The following is a 20,616-nucleotide window of genomic DNA, read 5'->3' as shown; positions in this document are numbered from 1 at the left end:
TCACCACTTTCATAAAGAAGAAATAGGTAGGGTAGGGACCTACTACTTACCTAAATCTAAGGCCCTAACACTGAACACAGCCAAAGTGTAGTTAAAACAATATGGCTGGCATTTTATTCTTTAACAACAGCCATTACCCAAATATACCCTGGCTTGTCATCGCCATGCACCATGGTATTCTGCAAAGTTACCCCATTATACCATGGTTCAAATTATAACTAAGGCGAAGCTCTTTTATTAGATTGCAGTACCCGTGCATCACACATGGTGTTGAGTGGCCACTGCAATTTTTAAGTCAGATTTACAAAGCAATGCAAAGCCACTATGCATGGCCCTGTTCTGATCGGTAAATCTGGACAAATGCAAGACAGCACAGTTTACTGTTGTTCATTACTCTGCACACCATAATGAACATTGCTGCTGAATTTCACATACATCCATTTGCCACACTATGTACGCCACTCCACTAAACACTGTTCCACTCTGTGCCACTCCACTCTATGCCTCTCCACTGTACAAGACTCAACTCTACACCACTCTATTCTACCCTCTTACACTGTATGGAACTCTACTGTATGCCACTAAACTCTACACTTTTACTCTGTATACACCTCCACTCTACACCACTCCAGCTTATGTCATTCCACTGTATGCCACTCTCCAGATGCTACTCCACTATACACTATTACAAACTGCACCATACCACTCTATGCTATTCCTTTGTATGTCACTTCATTCTATACTATTCCATTGGATGCCACTCCAATGTACACCACTTTACTGTATGTTATTACACTCTACCCAACTCCACAGTGCCCTACTCCAGTCTACACCCCTCCACTATACGCTACTCCACTATACACTGTTGCACTCTATGCCACTCCAATGTACAACACGCCACTCTACATCACTCCACTCTATGCTATTGCACTGTACACAACTCCACGTCACTTCGGTGTACACCACTCCACTGTATGCCACTCTGCTATATAATACTCCAGTATATGCTAGTCCACTCTGTGCCATTTCACTATATGCTACTCTGCTGTACAACACTCCACTATATGCTATTTCACTGCATGCCACTACACTGTAGGCTATTCCACTCTACCCCACTCCCGTCTACGCCACCCCAGTCTACACCACTTCACTGTATGTCACTGCACTGTACATTACTCTCCTATATGCTATTCCACTCTACGCCGCTCCACTCACTATATGCTACTCCACCCATGCCACTCCAGTGTACACCACTCCATGTCACTCCTTTCTATGCTAGTCCGTTGGAATCCACTCTACTCTACACCATTCCACTGAATGCTATTTCACTCTACCCCACTCCACTGTGCGCCACTCCAGTCTACACTACTCCATTGTATGCCACTCCACACTACGCTATTCATCTCTATGCTATTCTACTCTATGCCACTCCACTGCACTTCCCTCTACGCTATTCCACTGTATGCCACTCCACTCTAACCTATTACACTGTAAGCAACTTCAATCTGTGCCACTCTACTGTATGGTATTCCACACTACCCACTGCACTGTACCCCATTCCACACTATTCTATGACACTCTACCCCACCCCACAATTAATCACTCCAATCTATACCCCTTCCCAGTACACCACTTCACTGTACGCTATTAAACTATATGCTATTACACTCTATGCCACTCTAGTCTACGCTACTACACTGTACACCACTCCACTGTATGCTACTTGATTGTACGCTATTTCACTCTTTGCCACTCCACTCTTTGCTATTCCAATTTATGCCACTCCACTGTATGCTACTCCACTCTACGCCATTCCAGTGTACTCTCCTTCACTCTATATAACACCACTCTACACAGCTCTGCTACACCTTATGCCACTCAATTAGACTCTACTCCACTATGTCCCTGTGCTCTCTACTGTCCAAATTTGTATAGAACTCTATACATGCACATTCTATTGTACAACACTCTACTCCACTTTCCAACACTGTATGACAATACATTCCACTACACTGTATGAGACGTAACTCCAATTCATAAGTTTACTCAACTCTACGCTATGCCACTTCAGTGTACCCCAGTCCACGTTATGCTAATCCACTGTACCCTACTCCATTCTATGTCACTCTACTGTACACCACTCCATTCTATGCTATTCTACTCTATGCCTCACCACTCTTCTACACTCCACTGTATTCCACTGTACACGAATCCACTGTATGTTACTTCACTTTACGGTAATCTGCTTTATGACACTATAATGTGCGCCACGCCGTTCTATGCCACTTCACTGTATGACACTCTCACCCACTCTATAAGAGACTACCACACTTTATGGAACTCTATGCCATTCTACTCCAGTCTATCCCTGTACACTCCAATGTTCTACTCAATACTCCACTCTTTGCCTATACTCTCTATTGTACGACACTTTATTCCATGGCACAACACTTGTCTATATGACACATCACTCCCCTCTACTATGCAAGACCCCACTCCAATGTGTAACAGTTCACTACCTACGCTACACCACTAGCCTCCACTCCATCCACTCTGCGTCACACCAATACACTCTATTGTGCTTTACTCCACACTACATTATGCCTCTCCACTCGATTCTACTCCACTGTACAAGACTTTACCTCACTCAATGCTTCTATAGAACAATACACACTGTGCATCTCCACTTTTCAACGCACTACTGCGCTCTATGCAGCTCCACTGTACAATACACTACTACACTGTATGCCACTCCATGACACTTTACTCCTGTCTGTACCCAAACACTCCACTGTACAACACTGTACTATAATGTATGTCACTATACAACACTCTACTCCTCTCTAAGCCGATCTTTGATAATCTAGTCCACTAAATGACACTGTAGGCAACTCTTTGTATGGCATTTCACCCCACTTTACTCCACTCTAACATATGACACAATACTCCACTCTGCTTCACTACTCCAATTATGGCACTCCACTCTAAGGCACTCTATGCCATTGTACTCTATAACACTGTATGCCAATACACTATACCCCTCTACAACACGCTGCTGTACTGTATACCTCTCCAATCAACTTAACTAGACTATAGGCTACTCTAGTCTATATCACTTTCCAATACTGTACGACATGCCACTACACTCTACTGTACCATACGGTACTCCAGTTTATGACACTTTACTTGACTGTATGCTACGGCACTCTAATCTACTCCACTACATGCCACTATAGTCTACAACATTCAACCCCACTCTAAGATACTTTACTCCACTCTATACAAACCACTCCAGTGTACTCCACTCCACTCTTCTGCACTTTATACCACTTTACACCACTGTCAAATACTCTGCTCTATGCTGCTCTACTGTCCGACACCCCACATAACACCTCTCCACTCGCGACACTAGACTCTACGATTTGAAAGACATATTTACGAAAACAAAATGTTTAAAAACATTGAAATTCAATGGAAAAACCAAAGGTTGAAACTTTGTTATAATTAGAAAGATTTTTTCTCTATACAAGCCAAGCTTAAACTACACAACCTTTAAAAAGAATAAAAAAGGCATAGTTATAACTTTCATATACAATTTGCCCACCACCTTCAAATTATTGTAAGCAGAGCACCTCATTAAGCACTCTTCTCAGCTCGCTAACCAGACAACACTAACTATAACGCACCACTCTACCATGAGTAGTTTTCTCACAAATAATGAAACTCCATTGTGCAACACACACTGTACAAGACTCTCTGCCACTCTACTGCATGACACTGCACCCAACGACACTGAACTGTACGACACTCTATACTCAGCTGAACTCCACTCAATATCGCTACACACTACAACACTGCTACACTCTGCTGTTCTACGACACTCTACTCAATGACAGATCACTCCACCACACTCCATTTCACAACACTCCAGTCAGCAATACTCTAATGTACAACAATCAACTCTACTGTTCTACAGTTCTACACAACACTACACTGTACAACATGTCGCTCTACTCTATGATACTTAATGACATGACATGCCACGCCACTCCACTGATAAAACTTTACGCCACTCTGTGCTACGTCACTTCACTCTACTCGACTCCACTGTATTACTCTCTACAATACTCCACTCTACAACATGAGACTCTCTTTCACTGTTCTGTACTACACTCTACCTTATGACAATCAAGTGAATGACACTCCACACTGAGATTTAAAAAACATTTTTAATAAAAAAAATAAAAAATCATGAATATAGAATGAAAAATCAAAAGTAAAGGATATTTTACAATAAGAAATACCTTCTGTATTCTTTCAATTTAACCCCAACTTAAAATACACAAACATAAAAAATTGTAAAGTTATAAATATAACTTCAATTTATTATAATTTAGGCACTACCTTTAAATTACTGTAAGTCATGCACCTCCGAAGATAGTCTTGTCAACTCACTCGCCATACTACATTAAATAGAACTCATTCCTTTTCCATGCACTGGTTATACCCTTGAAAACTACATCACTTATAACTTCTCAAATTACATAATTTGTCTTAACAGTGCATGGTAGAGTGGTGCGTTATAGTTAGTGTTTTCTGGTTAGCAAGCTGAAAAGTGTGTGAACGAGGTGCGCTACTTATATTAATTTGAAGGTGGTGAATAAATTGCAAACAAAAGTTATAACTATAGAATTAGAATTTTGACAGTTAGTGTAGTTTAAACTTGGATTGTAAGAGATAGATAGATAGATAGATAGATAGATAGATAGATAGATAGATAGATAGATAGATAGATAGATAGATAGATAGATAGATAGATAGATAGATAGATAGATAGATAGATAGATATGCATGGATATATAGATATCTTTGACGCAAAGGAAAGCCTTGGAATGTAAGGCAGTAACTTACCCATTCAGCAAATAAATAACAATTAGGTACTAATACATTTAAATGTAGGCTATTATTTTGAATGCAATTTATGTAAAATAAACTAGAAAAAGCCAAATTCAGCAAGTCAACTTTTATGAAAAGCAATGATACTCTTTATAAATAATATTTTAGGGGTTTTTGAACTGGGTTTCACCTCCACTTTGGGAAAGATTGAAATGGTGTCTGTCAAGACTCTACCTGGGTTGTAGTCTGTGCACTCGGAGTCAATATTTGGGGCTTGGTTGGTATATAAATCCAATGAGTGATCTTGCCAATTTCTTTTTTTGTGGTTTTATATAGCACTTCTACACCACAAGGTATTAGTCTATTGCACAACACTCTGAAAAGGAGATTATTCAAGAAACACTAACATTGGAACATAACTTTGCAGAGTAAATTGTGGATTAAATCTGAAGTACAGTCATTTAAGTACATGCTGAATGCGGAGCTTTTAATTATTTCTTGAATGACAGGTCCAAAGTACTTTTGTTGGTCCAAAAGAAGGTAATTCCACTAAGGAAATTTTTGATCAATGCTTGGAGCGTTTGGAATTTAGGTATTTAAAGGAATCTGAAGGTTTTGATCCAGATGCCTCTTTCATTTGAGAATATAGGCTGTCAATCTTTAATTTAATCTTCACTTCTCTCTATGACAAGGAAATGTATTTGAGTGAAGAATGGCTGGTTTCTGGCAAGAGATGATTGAGGCACGTAAGGAAGACTGTGTTGCAAAAAACATGTTAGGAGATGACTAGCCCATTTTTCGCAGTTTTTAGCCGAGCAAGTGAGATTTGGTCATTCTGTTGATGTGCATATTAAGAGGTATTGTGAGTTGAGTGTATTCCCTAACACTCTTACTGAAATATAGCATGAATGAGGAAATCTATCCAACTTGATTTCATCAATTTTAGCAGTGCTGAATCTCTTCTAGTATTTATGGGAAAAGATGAGGAATTCAGTTGTTAAGCGAGAAGAGTAGTAGTAAGTAGAAACTACACCCTTGTGAATTGACACTTTTATCCTCTAAAAAATGAAGCTCTGAATTTCAACATACAAACTAGATATAGTGGGAACTAATATGGAGCCCCGAAGCCTTAGGGTACTCTACACTCTGAAGATGTTCTTACCCGCCTTCACTAATTGATGATGATTGGTAAAATTATAGAGCCATTCAATGGCTCTTTTAGGCTTATACTGAGGCATATATAGAGATCTATGAAATGTTTAATAAGATAAATGTATCCTTGCATCTAGAACTATTGATGGCCAGTGGTATGCATTTCCTATTCTACTTTGTGCACTCCATCTTTGTACTCTCTACATTGCGTCTTCTTGTCATATCTACTAATGTACTGCTCTACTAGGCTCAACTGTTTTCAAGATGCATAATGTCACCAGTTGTCTTTTTCTTCAGTGTATGCTTGCCAAACATTCAATAGTGGCTGTCTGCTGGTTTAATTCTCTGAAATGTCTCAGCGTGTTTGTTGCTGTTTTACTTGTCTGAGTTATTAGATTACTGTTTGACTGTCACTACTGTCATTCAAATAAATCTGGTTTTAACGTGCAATCTATTGTTCCTCTGCCACATATGTTACTCCTCACCTAAAGACTCCTGGTGAAGGTTTCTAGACATTATCTATATCAACTTGTGTCAGTGTTCTTTCCAGCAGGATGGGCTCCTTGGAGCATGGGGATATCAATTTTCCTCTTTCTTCCAATGAGTTCTGCTTGAAATACCAAGACTCTCTGTTCCAGGCAAACCACACGTCCCAGTTAGAAATCTGAAGCCATATTTATTACTCTATCCAAGGAGGGAGTAAAAGTATATGGTTTGACAGTTTGTTGCAAAAGACTATTTCTATCTATTTATCTATCTATCTTATGCAGTCTAAGACTTAGCATCTTTGACCCTGCACAATTACAGATGACAGAAGTTATTCAATGGGAGGACTATTGGTTTGTTGCAAATTTGCTCTTGCAACAGTAGAGAATAGATTGTTCTTTAAGTGACTCATCCCTGACATTATGTCCTGGGTATATCTAAGGGATGCCTAATTTTGAATGTGGAAGAGAAAGGCATATGACAATATATATATAATTGTCGAAGGGTCACTGTGAGTTACAAGGATGTGTTTCAATGAGTGACAACAAATAGCAAGAGTGTAGTTTGAGTTTTCTGTGATGCTGAAAAACATCCCCATAACCCACAGATATCCATGTCTAATTTTATGTTGTGTTTTGTCCCTAAAATCATCTGCCCCTGATTTTAACTGCAAGGCTAAGGCAAAGGAGTAATGGGTGATGCATATATAATATGGCCTCTCCTTCCTGTTCCAAATGTGAAACTTATCTGCCATCCTTAACCAACCCCCACCAACTTTCCTGCCTTCATTGCTGTGCTTCCTCTTTCAGTCAAAGCAGACAAGCAGACAGACTCTCAGAGATCCCAGTCAGCCTGGCCTGAAAGGCAATTATGATAGCAACAGTGGGTAACCAGTTTCGTTATCAGCTGTTGCTCAATCATAGCAGTGAATTACAGCATAATAAAATATACTAAGAAGACACATGGAGGTACTTTTGACAAAACATACTGAAACTGAACCCTGGGTAATCATTGATTATGGACGCTTACTTAAAATAGAAATAATGCAAGTTAGTAAAAACATTTTTTTTATATATATTAGCCCAATGACTACGGGGACAGCTGGAAAAGGTATAACCCATATTTGGGTTCTAGTCAGACATGCCATTCATTGTTATCCTGTTGATATCTATGCATTGTCTTAGGAAACTATAATTTTTGATGGATGCTCCACAACATTTATTCTCCTTCCATTGTCAGGTCAATGACATTCCCGTAGTGTGAGCCAGAAATCACATAAAAAATGAAAAAATAGCATCAGCCACCTTATTTCATAACATGCTGTCCTTTGAGAATTTGCAGAGCACAGAATGGACAAAAGCTTGATCCCTGGGAAACAGACCATGCAGTCAAAAACAGCATTTTATCAAGCAGGATACAGTAGAGCAGAATGTGGATGTGTCATACTCAGAGCACAGTCTGCAATAAAAAAAGGCATGTTTCCGACCTCCTGCATGGCGATCATATCCAAATAGGGTGAGCAGAGCCTCCGACTCCTTCTCGGATAGTAAACTGACCGCCATTGTAATGAGGCCCAATGTTTTAAAAAAATACCAAAAAAGAAAACCCATTCTCTAAAGTAAAAAGTCACCAAAGTGTTTAAACAAGACAATGGCAAAAATTATAAATGTTGCTTTTATTTCAAATAGGGTTATCACACAATGAGTAGGAGGTACAACCTCAAGTATATCCCCCTATATCAACCTATAACACATGAAACTACTTGAGGTTACGTAACGCCCCTGCTATCCATTAGTAACTAGAACTATTTGCAGAGAGGGTCATCAAAAGATTTTTGAGGGGTTGTCTCACCCTTAACTTATCATGGCATGCTTCATCATTTGACAACCTCTCACACTGTAGTAGGAACAATGCTATCCCAGAGGACTCAAACAAGGGCAGCTAGATTGGTTTTCCTTGCAATTACATTTATTAGTGCATGTCTAACTGTAATAATAATATTACTCTAGCAGGTTTAGTGCCTGATGTACGATGCTGCATATTTCATCTTGAAGCTGAAAAGATTAATATAGTATATCAATAGCTAGTTTTATTTTTAACATGCCCAGGACCTAGATTTAATAAACTACAATAGTTACAGTAAATATGGGAGTACAGTGTAAGATTTTGAGATTCATTTCTTGCACTAAGAAAACATGATAATTTTGTATAACTTTCACAACATTGATGTGATTAAGCAAATAGTTGCTCCCAAGTTAATAACTATTTGCTTTAACATAAAAGGAATCTATTCTCGCTGGCAATATGTGAATGAAACATACTCCATTATGTATGACCCAGAAATTTATGAAGATTTAATAAATTCAATGTTTTGAGAACAGACCATCCTGTTTTATCCTTGATCAATTTTCGATTACTCCATCTATTGGATACCCTGCTGTGCATTCGCGGGACACCGCCTCTGGGGTGGCAATATTTTGCACACTTTTAGAAAGTTTCCATTGTCCTGCCTTAGCCATTTAGTGCCTATCATATTTTGATGGTGACTTTTATGTGCAGACTAAGGATGTGGCCATGGGGGCAAGCTTTGCGCCGGACTTGGCTATAATCTTTATGGACGCCTATGAACAGGAGTTTGTATTTAGTGAGAACAACCCATACTGAGAGTGCATCACATTATGGCGTCGATATATTGACGACCTACTGATGTTATGGAATGGGGATGAACAACAGCTTACCAACTTTCACATGTGGTTGAACAATAGATCAGGAGACATGATATTTTCCCTTGAATTTAGCAATAACATGATTAATTTCCTTGACATCTCCATAAAAGTAAAGGAAGGTAAACTGCACACTACACTTTATGGAAAACCCAGTGAAAAAAAAACCCTCTTGCGCTACTCTAGTCATCACCCACGCAACCTCAGGGACAATCTCCCTTAAGGGCTATTCTTGAGGTTGCGGAAGAATTGTAGTCGCAAGAATGACTTTTTTGAAGAATCTGCTGGTCTACTGGAACGCCTCATTGATAGAGGGTACCCTAGGGGCCTCTAAATAAAAGCACGAAAGAGAGCGTGGTTTTGTCATAGGGAGTTTCTTTTGAAACCCAAATCTGTGAAATCAAATGAGAATAATAGAATGGTATGTGTGACCACCTTCTGTACCAAGAGTAATGAGGTTAAAAATATCATCAACCGGCATTGGCATTTGGTGGCCGATGAAATCGGCATTGCGGAACCACCTATGTATTCATTAAAGAAAGGCAGAAGTGTGAGGGATTATGTTGTGAAATCACTCCTTCCGACTAAAGCTAGCGACAACCAAACTACACTCTGGAATATTCTTCCTGTCATAGGCCATTTTAAATGTGGCCTATGTAAGGCCTGCCCTTTAACCTTGGAATTGAAACAATGTACGTACAACAACCACACACATACCATGCAAAAACACACTAACTGTAACTCTGTGGGGGTTATATACGCCATTGTCTGCCCGAGGGGCTTTATGTACATCGGCCAAACTGTTCAAAAAATAAAAGCACGTATCCTACAGCATTGCAGTAGGATACGGTGTAAAGTCCAGGGTGCTCCCCTTGTGGAGCACTTTGAGACTTTTGGACACCCTGCTGACAGCCTGAGATGGTAGGTTATTGAAAAGGTGATGGTAAACCCACGGGAAGGAAATGTTGCTAGCGCCCTGAACACTAGGGAGTGCAAATGGATGCACATCTTTGACACTGTTAATAAAGGGTTGAATGAATATGAGGAGGTTACTAGACAAATAGCTACATTAAACAACAGTTAGCACGTTGATGCCTCGTAGTTATTACATATGGACCCCAACCTGCACCTGGACCCCTTTATGCACGGTCATTGTATTCTAGAAAAAATGTCTTTGGTTTACTTATGTGCAGTTCTGTTGTAAATATGGAGTATAATTATACTCATGTGACCATTCTGTGCTTGTTGTAATATACTGTAATATATTGTACAATATTTTGTACATAATGTAATTGATGCATTCGATCTGTATTTATTTTTGCACTGTGTACCTTCTCATTTTCACTTTTCCATACAAATCCCAGGCTGGTTTGCTTTTAGCTTTAGCACCACTTTTACTTCCTTTGCTCAGCACACAACTTGAGTCTTTTCTCTGTTACCGACAAACTAGGTCGGATGCACGGTAGTCTGTTTTCTCACTGATGGGTGAGATACGTTAGCACCGTAGTACGCACTGGCAAGCAGCATGTACGCTGCGCTCCGTTTCTCCCCAGGCTATTAATGGCTGAATCATTCTGTCTGGCGGGCTCTTTACAGACAGACATTGAATGACATTGATTGATGCGGATGAGCTCCACTCTATACAAGGTAATTATGCGACGTGTATGGGAAGCGGTTTCGGTAGCTGTGTTGGCCCACATAAGTTACCGTCTGGTGCTATTCTTTTCCACAGGCTGCATTACTCCGAGGGATTTCAACCTAACCTCACTAAGGAAGTCGCTCGCCGCTTTATCACAGCGGGTGAGTTGGCATTGACATTTTTAGGCATTTGGTTATTGTTTGTATAGTTGTCTTGATTAGATCGTTGATCTAATGTTTAGTTTTGTTTGTTTTTTAGCGCTAAGGGATTCATTCACTCACTGGAATGTTTCCATTACGGCCAGTTTCGAATTGCACATAGACATTTATGATCATGGCACACCATTGAAGGGTGAGTGCCTTGTTGGTAAGATCACTATTGTGCATCTTCATAGTCTAACTTTCTGTAGAGTTATGGCCTTATACATTCCTCTCCTACAGATCTCCTGTGGGGGCACACCGATTGCCCACACCTCTGCTGGGGGTTCTGCTTTTGGACTTAGGTTAGTACCTTTAGCGTTTTGGTCGCTTTTTTTGAAGTTATGAATATTCAAGATTCCAGAAGTTGATCTTATGGTTACTCCCCAGGTCCCCTTATCCCTGTCCTGAGGAAGACCCGTAGCTGAGGAGGCTACTTACCCTTGAGCGTCTGGGTCGAAACGTCGACAACACCCCCCCATTTGGCCTGTACTCTCTGTACCCCCTCCCCCACCCCAGTCACTGATGAAGTTTCGCTATGTTCTGAATCGGAAAAAAACAATATTAAGACTTTAATGATACTAGGGACTGTTTAACATAAGGATATGATCCTATACTTTGTTTAAATATTTTTTCAGTTTTTTCCTGATTCTCTTCCTTCACATGAGCACCAATCTTTTCAATTTCTGCTTCACCCCTTGGTAGTAACCCCCTTTTTGAAGATATGTACATTTCTAATTGAATTACCGATGATTGACTACTAATAAATCAATGCGTTTTTTGGCATAATTGCAACCTTGGGTACTGTTTCATCAATATGGAATGTATGTTGGCTATGCTTTCTTCTCTCTTTTCTTAATTGCTGGATTCAATCATTTATTTAAAGATAATTGTATCGAAATTGTTACAAGAATTTAATAACATTGTCTAGGACCTATTGCTTTCTGTACCAATTGATACCCAGGTCCTTTGACACTTTCTGGGTCACCCCATTTATATTAATGGTTAAGGTGGAACAGTAGGCAAAAAATGTTGGACTGGAATACTGATGAACTATTCAGTGCCAAGAGGTGGGTAAACTGTTTACAAATGCCACCTTCCAGTAACAGTAAGGTATATGCCAACATTGCTAGCTGTTGTATATGGAGGCAGCTTCTGTGTGTATAGGTTGGTCTCTCTTTCAAATCAAGAGAAATTGCTGCTGCATTATAGTTTGACTGACCGCTCCAGTGCATCCCAAATTTAGAAGCCATCTTTTAACAATTTATTTCACAACTGAATTCTATGACAGGACTAGACGCTTCAGATTATGCATTCTCCTCTGTGCTTTTATGATTAGCAGTCATGTTACAGTAACATAAACACATATGAATACAAGTGATGACACTATCCCTAAATTTATAAGAAAAAGTTCAAGTCCCATGAAAGCTTACAATTCAGTAGCCAATACCAGCTTCCATATACTTACAAACATCAGAAGTAACTTAAGAAATGCCTTTTCTTTGCTGCTCGGCATCCATGTTCAGTACCATTTTCTTTAATGTCATTATTGTTATTATTTACAGGTTTCTGTATATATTTTACATTTAACAGGATTTGTAATCTCATTAAGCGACATGGACCCTATCAACGCAGCCACAAATTGTATTTTGATGTTGCCTCTGCTGGTCAGGTCTGGTATTGTGAAAGTTTTCCCTCAGGTGCGTGCTCTGTTGACATTTTGACCTCTCGTCAGGCAAGCAGTCATGGAGCATCTAGTCTCCCGCAGCAGCTGGCCTTGATCCGCCTGTGCTGCTTAACCTCTTGTTCTTTAGTGTATCAATGCCTATCCTTGGTCCTAGGAATGCTGCATCAGCATGGCCCTTGTCCCAGCTTCTGCCCACTATCTCCCATCCCACGGGGAATGTACTGGCATTCAATGCTGCCTCTACCCACCTTTACTGGAAATAATCCAGCCTCTTTGGAAATGTTTTGGGCAAGTTCAATCTCTCCTCCATAGGACCACATTAACCCTTCACACAAGGATCCATTATTGAACATTGCGATGCCCTGGTTAAAGAAAGCAGGGTTGCAACAAATTATTGATATACAGTTTTTGCTGTAGCAACAATTGCTTTATGAACTATGCCAGCTATTGTACCTTACTAAAGGATGCTACCCTCTATTTACAGTCTTGTCTGAGTCAGTGGTTCGTAGGCCTACATATATGTAAAAGGACGAGATATTTTACTATCACTTGGGAACTTTAATTGATATTGCCAGATCAAATAGTTACTACAAAATAGATGTCACAGGGAAATCCCTCAAACATTCCGGTCCATTTGACTACCGACATTGCTGCCAATTTAGTGATCAGCTTTGATCGGTTAGTTTTAGACCAAATATTACTAACATATGTACAAATTAAAGCTCCAATATCCTTTTTACCTAACCCCTCACCCCAGCTGCCGTCTGAGAGGTCATGAAACATCCCTCTTAGAGGCAAATAATCACAGGCTAAAACAGGCGCCCTGGAAAACCTACTGAAGGCATATTTGGACACACTGCACAATGCCTCACCAGCCCTGTGGAAGGAAAATTAAGCCGATAGGGAATATAGCGTAATTTCTGTCAAGACAAACTTTGATGATAATGTAGACTTGGATGCCTCAGATGATGATGCAATTTCCTGCCTACCCATGCCCAAAAGAGGCAACATGAAGATGCAGAAGATGATGAAGTTTTACCCTCCCTGCTTCAAGATACACTTCCGCTCATCAGAGTGTATTCCATCACAGAGAACAGCTGTATATGTGAAAAGCAGACTACAGAAACTTTCCCAAGGAACTTGGCAGTAGACTCTGTGCTGAATTTCCTAGACCCTCACTTCAGGGACAAGTGGCCATGACTCCAAACATTAATCACAAGCTGACCACCGTTTTGGGCAAGTTTATCAAGACCCTAAAAAGGGTATTGATAGGTATTGGGAAGCATTCCAAAGCAAACGGCTAGACTTGTCAGACCCACTTTTCAAGATCCTAGATTTGGCCTTCATGATTAAGGAGAAGGGCACCCCAATTTACCCAAATATCTTGGCAGGTTGGGCCCAGATGGTCATTTGTCTCCTGGGCAATGCCAACTGTGCATTATCTTCAGAATGCTGCCATTACATCCTTCTATGGATAAACAATTAAAGGGTAACCCCTTTCTTCCCTTCAAGAAGCTGAGATTACATGGGCCATTTCCCATGCAAAGGCCTTTGCAGTGGCTCATCCAATACTTCCTTTCAACATACGCTACAGAGACTTCTTTCCATCTAGAACTAGGATGGAGAATCTGTCATTATATTCACAACTGGGAAAAGATCACACACGATGTGTGGATTCTTCAGATAGTGATGTACTTTTATTACAAATTATATTTAACACCTATCCAGACCAATCCCCCAAACAGATCCCTATTTCAATACAGAAATAACTCTTCACAGATCATGACTTTGCTAATTCAAAATCCAACCAAGTACCCCCCTCATCCCACTGGTTACTTTAGCAATGTGTATCTCGTGGTCAAGAAAGGCAGAGTATTCCCTTTAGTAATCAATCTCAAGTAATTTAATGCTTGTATCCCCTACAAACATTTCAAAATGGAAGACATACATCTTTTGAGAGGCCTTCTAAAAGAAGGCATCTCCATAGTCCGGCTGGACCTCAAGGATGCTTATTTAGTGATTTGAATGTTTCATTCACATTAACATTTCATATAGTTTCAAAGGGGACAGACAACTTTTGCGTTTTTGACAATACCGCTTGGAACTGCTTCAGCTTTTTGGTGTTTCATCAAGTTGTTGAAATCAGTCATAGAATTTTTAGACTATATTCTGCTTACATCCCCTTCTTCTCAAACAATAGCTGGACTTCATAATCTCCCTTCTACAGAACTTGGGTTTAAAATCAACCAAGACAAATCATATAAAAATGCATCCAACACAAATACTTTTCTGTGGATTACCAAAGACTCTATTTTAACTTCCTTGTCCTTACCACTTCAAAAGGTCTGGCCACCAGAAAAGAGATTTGCACAGCTCTGGCAAACAATACTCCATTAGACAGCCAGACCTGTAGGTCTACTAGCCTCTTCCACTCAAGCCTTTTTCCAAGGCCATTACACTACTGTGGCATCTAGAGGTTTAAAATCATCCTCTTACAGAAGGGACTATCATACTCAGATCAGATGCAATTTTCAACAGAAGTGTGCCAGGAACTTCGTTGGTTGATCGATCGCATAGAGGCATGAAACGGAAGGGCCATTTTCCGCCTTTTTTCAGACATGTTGATCGACTTCAACTGGGGTGGATTTGTGGAGAAGTAACAGCAGAAGGTAGATGGATCAAAAAAAGAGTTCTCTGTCCAGATCAACTCCCTTGAGCTCCTGGCAGGAACCTTTGTGATTTGTTCTTTTTCCTTGTAGACACGCTTGTATACTTTTAAAGACAATGTTTTGTCAGTCCAGCATGCGAACTGTGGGCAATGAATTCGTGTCTATTAGTAGAGCTTGCCAAGGATTTTTGGCACCAGTATCTGACTCACAACATTGGTAATGCATTTTCCAAGCAAATGAACAGTGGCAGACTGGAATTACTATCACCTCTGGGTTTACAGTAAATGTAAAATAAAATGTATTCTAGTCTTCCAAGAGAAGGGTCTTTGTCAGATGGAGCTTTTTGCATTTCGCCTAACCTTGCATTTACCATTTTTTACCATTGGAGACCAAATCGGTTGACAGTGCCAACAGATGCCGTTTCTTTTTTTTACGGGATTAGAATGGTTTCAATTTTGCTTTACCTCCATTCTCCATGCTCTTGAGAGCAGCCTTTCAAGTAAGGAAACAGAGAGTAGAAATTATTTTAAGCTCTCTCTTGTGTAGAACTCAGAGTGGGTTCCTACTTCTCCTGGAGTTGTCTAGCAAATAATGTTTCGTCAGGGGAGGCTCCTCCATTAGGGCAGAGGAGCTCTGCCCCACTGCCTTCTTGTAGTGTGAGAAGCAGAAAATAAAATGGTATTTTAAATACCGTTTTATTTTCTGCTTCTCGTGCTGCGAGAAAGCAGAAGGCAGGGGTATGCCTGATTGGGAGAGGGTGGGAGGATATGCCAGGTTAGGGCGGGCGGGTCTGAGAGGTGTGGCTTGCACCACTCTGAGTACCCTGACTGTTTGGTCGGCCCTGGGGCCGACCAAAGCAGTCATGCGCACTCTACATTTTCTTTATGTAGGCTGCATGCAGCCTACATAGAGACAATGGCCTCCCTGCAGGTGCCCAGCAGGGCGCTGTCCGGGAGTCCACACCAATCACAGCGCTGCCTTTGCAGCGTTGTGATTGGCTTTCAGGAGGGGAGGGAGCATGCCTGTTCCTGTTCAGGAGCAGGAAAATGCGGACCCGACTCAGGAGCAGAGGCGGCGTGGGACCGGCCAGGTAAGTTTAATTTTTATTTTACCCCCCTCGCAGATCAGATGTCCAGCAGAGTGACAGTCTGTTTAGTAGTACAGCAGTCCTTTCTAACAGAGTATCCACAGGTCCAGATGCGTACTAAAGAGTTTATATTTGAGGTCCCATTTTTATACCCTGGTCCCCTACTTCAGGAAGGTGGGAGAAGCTTCTAGACAGGGGCTTTGAAGTGCATGGAAATTGTTGATCCCCCTGCCCTGGCTGCAAGCTGTCTGCAGTGACAATGTGGAGTTTCTAGGTCCTTTGTGTGAAGTCAAAGCAGTCGCTTTTCAGTTGCAGGTGGGGCTGTGTTCTGCTCTGCCCCCGCCCCATCCTGCCAGCAGAAGGTCCATTCAGGCACAGCTAATCTATCTAGTGTAAGACTGTCTGTGAGAAATTCACAAAGTCTATCTGGCAGTTACACGCAGTCATCTGACCCAAGATAGTCTTCAGGCTCAAAATTGTTAAGGGCAGAAAAGTGTCAACTTTCTAATAGCTGCAGTTTCAAAACTCTAATAAAAACAGTCTTCACCATTAAATGGGGCTTTTATTACAAATCCAGAGACACCAAACATGGCATTACTACCTGCTCCCAATTGCAAATTACAGCGGATTAAATATATTAAGGAATCTCCAGTTGTATCCTATGGGAGAGACAGGCCTCAAAGTAGTGAAAAACAAATGTAGGAGTTTTTCACTACCGGGACATATAAAACTAAATATACATATCCAACCTTTGAATTACAAGCCACCCTGCCCAAGGTGTACCTAAGGCCGACTTATGCATAATAAAAGGGAAGTTTAGGGCTTGACAAGGGGGTTAAATGCCAAGTCTACACAGCAGTTTTAAACGGCACTCAGGCTACAGTGCCAGGCCTGGGACATGTTTTTAGATGCTACTCAAGTGGGTGACACAATAGGTGCTGCAGGTCCAATGGTAGAATTAAATTTACAGTCCCTGGGCATATGGTATGCCACTGTACAAAAAACATACACATACATTAAAAAGTCCACTTGGGTATAATCCAATTTAAGGCCACCCTATGGGCTGTTTAGGGCCTACTCTGGGGTAGTTTATATGCATTAAAATGAAAGGTTTATGACTGGCAAAAGGTTTATTTTCCCAGATCTAAAGGACAGTTTAACACTGCACCCATAGACTGCAATGGCAGGTCAGATATATGTTTAAGAGGTTACTTAAGTGAGTGGCACAATACATACTGCAGACCCACTAACATAATTTACATTAGTAGCACTTTACTAGGGTCTTACAAGTAAATTAAATGTGCAATTGGGTGTAAGCCAATTTCACCATGTTTAAAGGAATGTGCACTAGCACTTTAGCACTAGTTAACAGTGGTAAAGTGCACAGAGTCCTAAGGTCAACACAAATAAGTACAGCAAAAAGGAGGAGGAGAGGCAAAACGTTTGGGGGAAAACCAGCCAAAGGCTGACAGGTCTAACAGTTTCCCAGAGTTGTTAATGAAAGGGGACCCATACATTAGTTCTGGACTTTTCTTGAGAAGCTTTCAGATGGATCTTTTTAGCAGTATGAAAGTGTAAAGGGAAGAAAATCATTAGTGCACAATCAATTTAAACACTACTTATAAATACATATTAACCAAAGAACAATTTTGAAAGGTTAGTTTGATTTTATTTCAAAGCCAAAATTGTACATAAACACCACACACACACATAGAAATACAAAGGAAATTGCATGAAGCCAAATCTACACACCCAATTCAGATGGTGCAACATGAAAAGAACTATTCATTCAAGAGAGAGGATACAGATGATTAGGAAGCAAGAGTTCAAGTTCCCCTGTATCGAGGGTTGGTGAATGAAAAGCATCACATCTATCCCTACACTATCGCTAAGATGACATCCCTATGTTAAGGGATACCAATTGAGTCAAGAGGAAATAAGGTGTCAGTCATGGAGTCTTCCTAAGCAGTCTCCCCACTGTCAAGATGGGAAACAACCTTTACAATGCAATCATTACATCGCACTACCTTTACAACGCAGTCATTACATTGCAACATCCTTTACATCGCATGTCACTACAACGCATATCATTACAACGCATGTCACTACAATGCAGACATTACATCGCAAGTCATTACAACGCATAGTACCCTTACACTTTCCGACACTTACCCTACTGTTGCACTCACTGGAGTTAGAATAGTCATTTTTACCCCTACACTATCCAACTCTTACCCTACTGTTGCACTCACTGGAGTTAGAATAGTAATTTTTACCCCTACACTATCCAACACTTACCGTACTGTTGCACTCACAGGGGTTAGAATAGTAATTATTACCCTTACACTATCCAACACTTACCTTAAATGCGATGTAATGGTATCTGTTGTAATGGTACAATGCAATGTAATGGAATGCGTTGTCAAGGTGGTTTCTAAAAATGCGATGTAATGGCATGCGATGTAAAAGAATGCGTTGTAAAGGATGTTGCGATGTAAAACCTGCATTGTAAAGGCATGCGTTGTAAATGTATGCGTTGTAACGTCATACATTCGTCAAGATGGGCCCGGTAGGCTAAACCCACCATCAAAAAAGAAAGAGCTCATTCTGAGATGCTCCCTCTCCAAAGGCAAGAAAGATGTGGGTACTTTCCCTAATTTCAACAACCAGTTATCCATAGGTAGTTTTACCATGGTGCTCAGCTTTGCACGAATTCTACGATGAGTATAGTCATGAGCGTACTTTTCTACGGTGCTTTCCATGTACATCTTTTGCAACAATTTGTCCTGGATTCCCAGGCCTTCTCCACTGTGAAACATTCAAGTTATACTATAATAACTTCTTCTCTCCTGTCCTAGCTGCTAAAACAAAGACATTATTTTGCCTAAAGAATGCTTCTCCTCCTGCAATGCAAAACATAACAGCTCCCATAGTGCACATAAAATTCAGAACATTAATTCTAAACCAAGAGTTGTCAGGGGCTTGCATCTCAGACCTACCGCTTTGGTTAACACAAGAACTTATCACATAAGCATTACAAATTCACATAATCATTAATAGATTTCAACTAATACATTTACCTAATTATGAAATTTACCATTAACAAACACATTTAGTACATGAGTAGTGTTGGATTCCACAACACGATTTCTACAGGTTAACGTATTCTACTAGTTCTCCACGGCACTTGTCAGTAACCTAAAATATGTCACGTAATTATGTCAATACACTTCAACATTCTAATACCTCACGTTTACACAATACAAGATTATATGTGGAAGTGCTCTACATGTGATTATGATGGACCCCTACAAATGAAATGAAACTTCTGCTCCATCATAAAGATGTTTGACCCACCAATGAGAGGTGTTAGATGTGTGAAATATGGTGAGTGAAGACAATAGCTCTCAAAAAAATCATCAAAAGCTGTATCCAGGCAGACCTAAAAAGAACCTTGCTGATCAATACACAAGTACATACAAAAACACAAAGGAACCTGGAAACTCTTTAACGGTATTACAAGCAATACAGAGAAATCAGCTATGAATTTATTGCGATTTCCAAACTATTACCGCATATTGCTGCTTGTGAAACTGAATGGTGACAAAACAGGCAAACTCAGGCAATCTGGTCGGATATTACATAATGTAAATGAATATTTATAACACAAATCGTGGCCCTAATAATAGATGTGTTTGAATAACCCTGCCACGAAGCTGCATCGTTCAACATATCTTGACGAGGAATGTGTGTCTTGTGTCATTTATTTTCTTTTGAAGTCTTCACTTTGGTTTAAGCCTTCGAGGATCCAGTTTCTTTCTTTTACGTTCTGCTTTTCAAGGTCCCGTGTTTGCGGATTCTTCTATTCTGACTTTTTTTCAGTTTCTATGATAAGACCCAAAGCTTAAAAAGAACCTGACTTTAAGCAATGAAACTGCCAATCATGTACTTTATTCACTAAGGGAATTTCATTATTCTTGATGACAGGTCACAACAATGTATAGACGGTTCCTTGCCTGAGTATCTGATGATATTCATGAAAGAATAAAGACTTAGGGCCATATGTAGGTAGCCTAATAC

The sequence above is a fragment of the Triturus cristatus genome, chromosome 11 (assembly GCF_964204655.1).
Source record: "Triturus cristatus chromosome 11, aTriCri1.1, whole genome shotgun sequence".
In the NCBI taxonomy this organism is placed as follows: domain Eukaryota; kingdom Metazoa; phylum Chordata; class Amphibia; order Caudata; family Salamandridae; genus Triturus; species Triturus cristatus.
Note: the sequence above shows the minus strand (reverse complement) of the source record.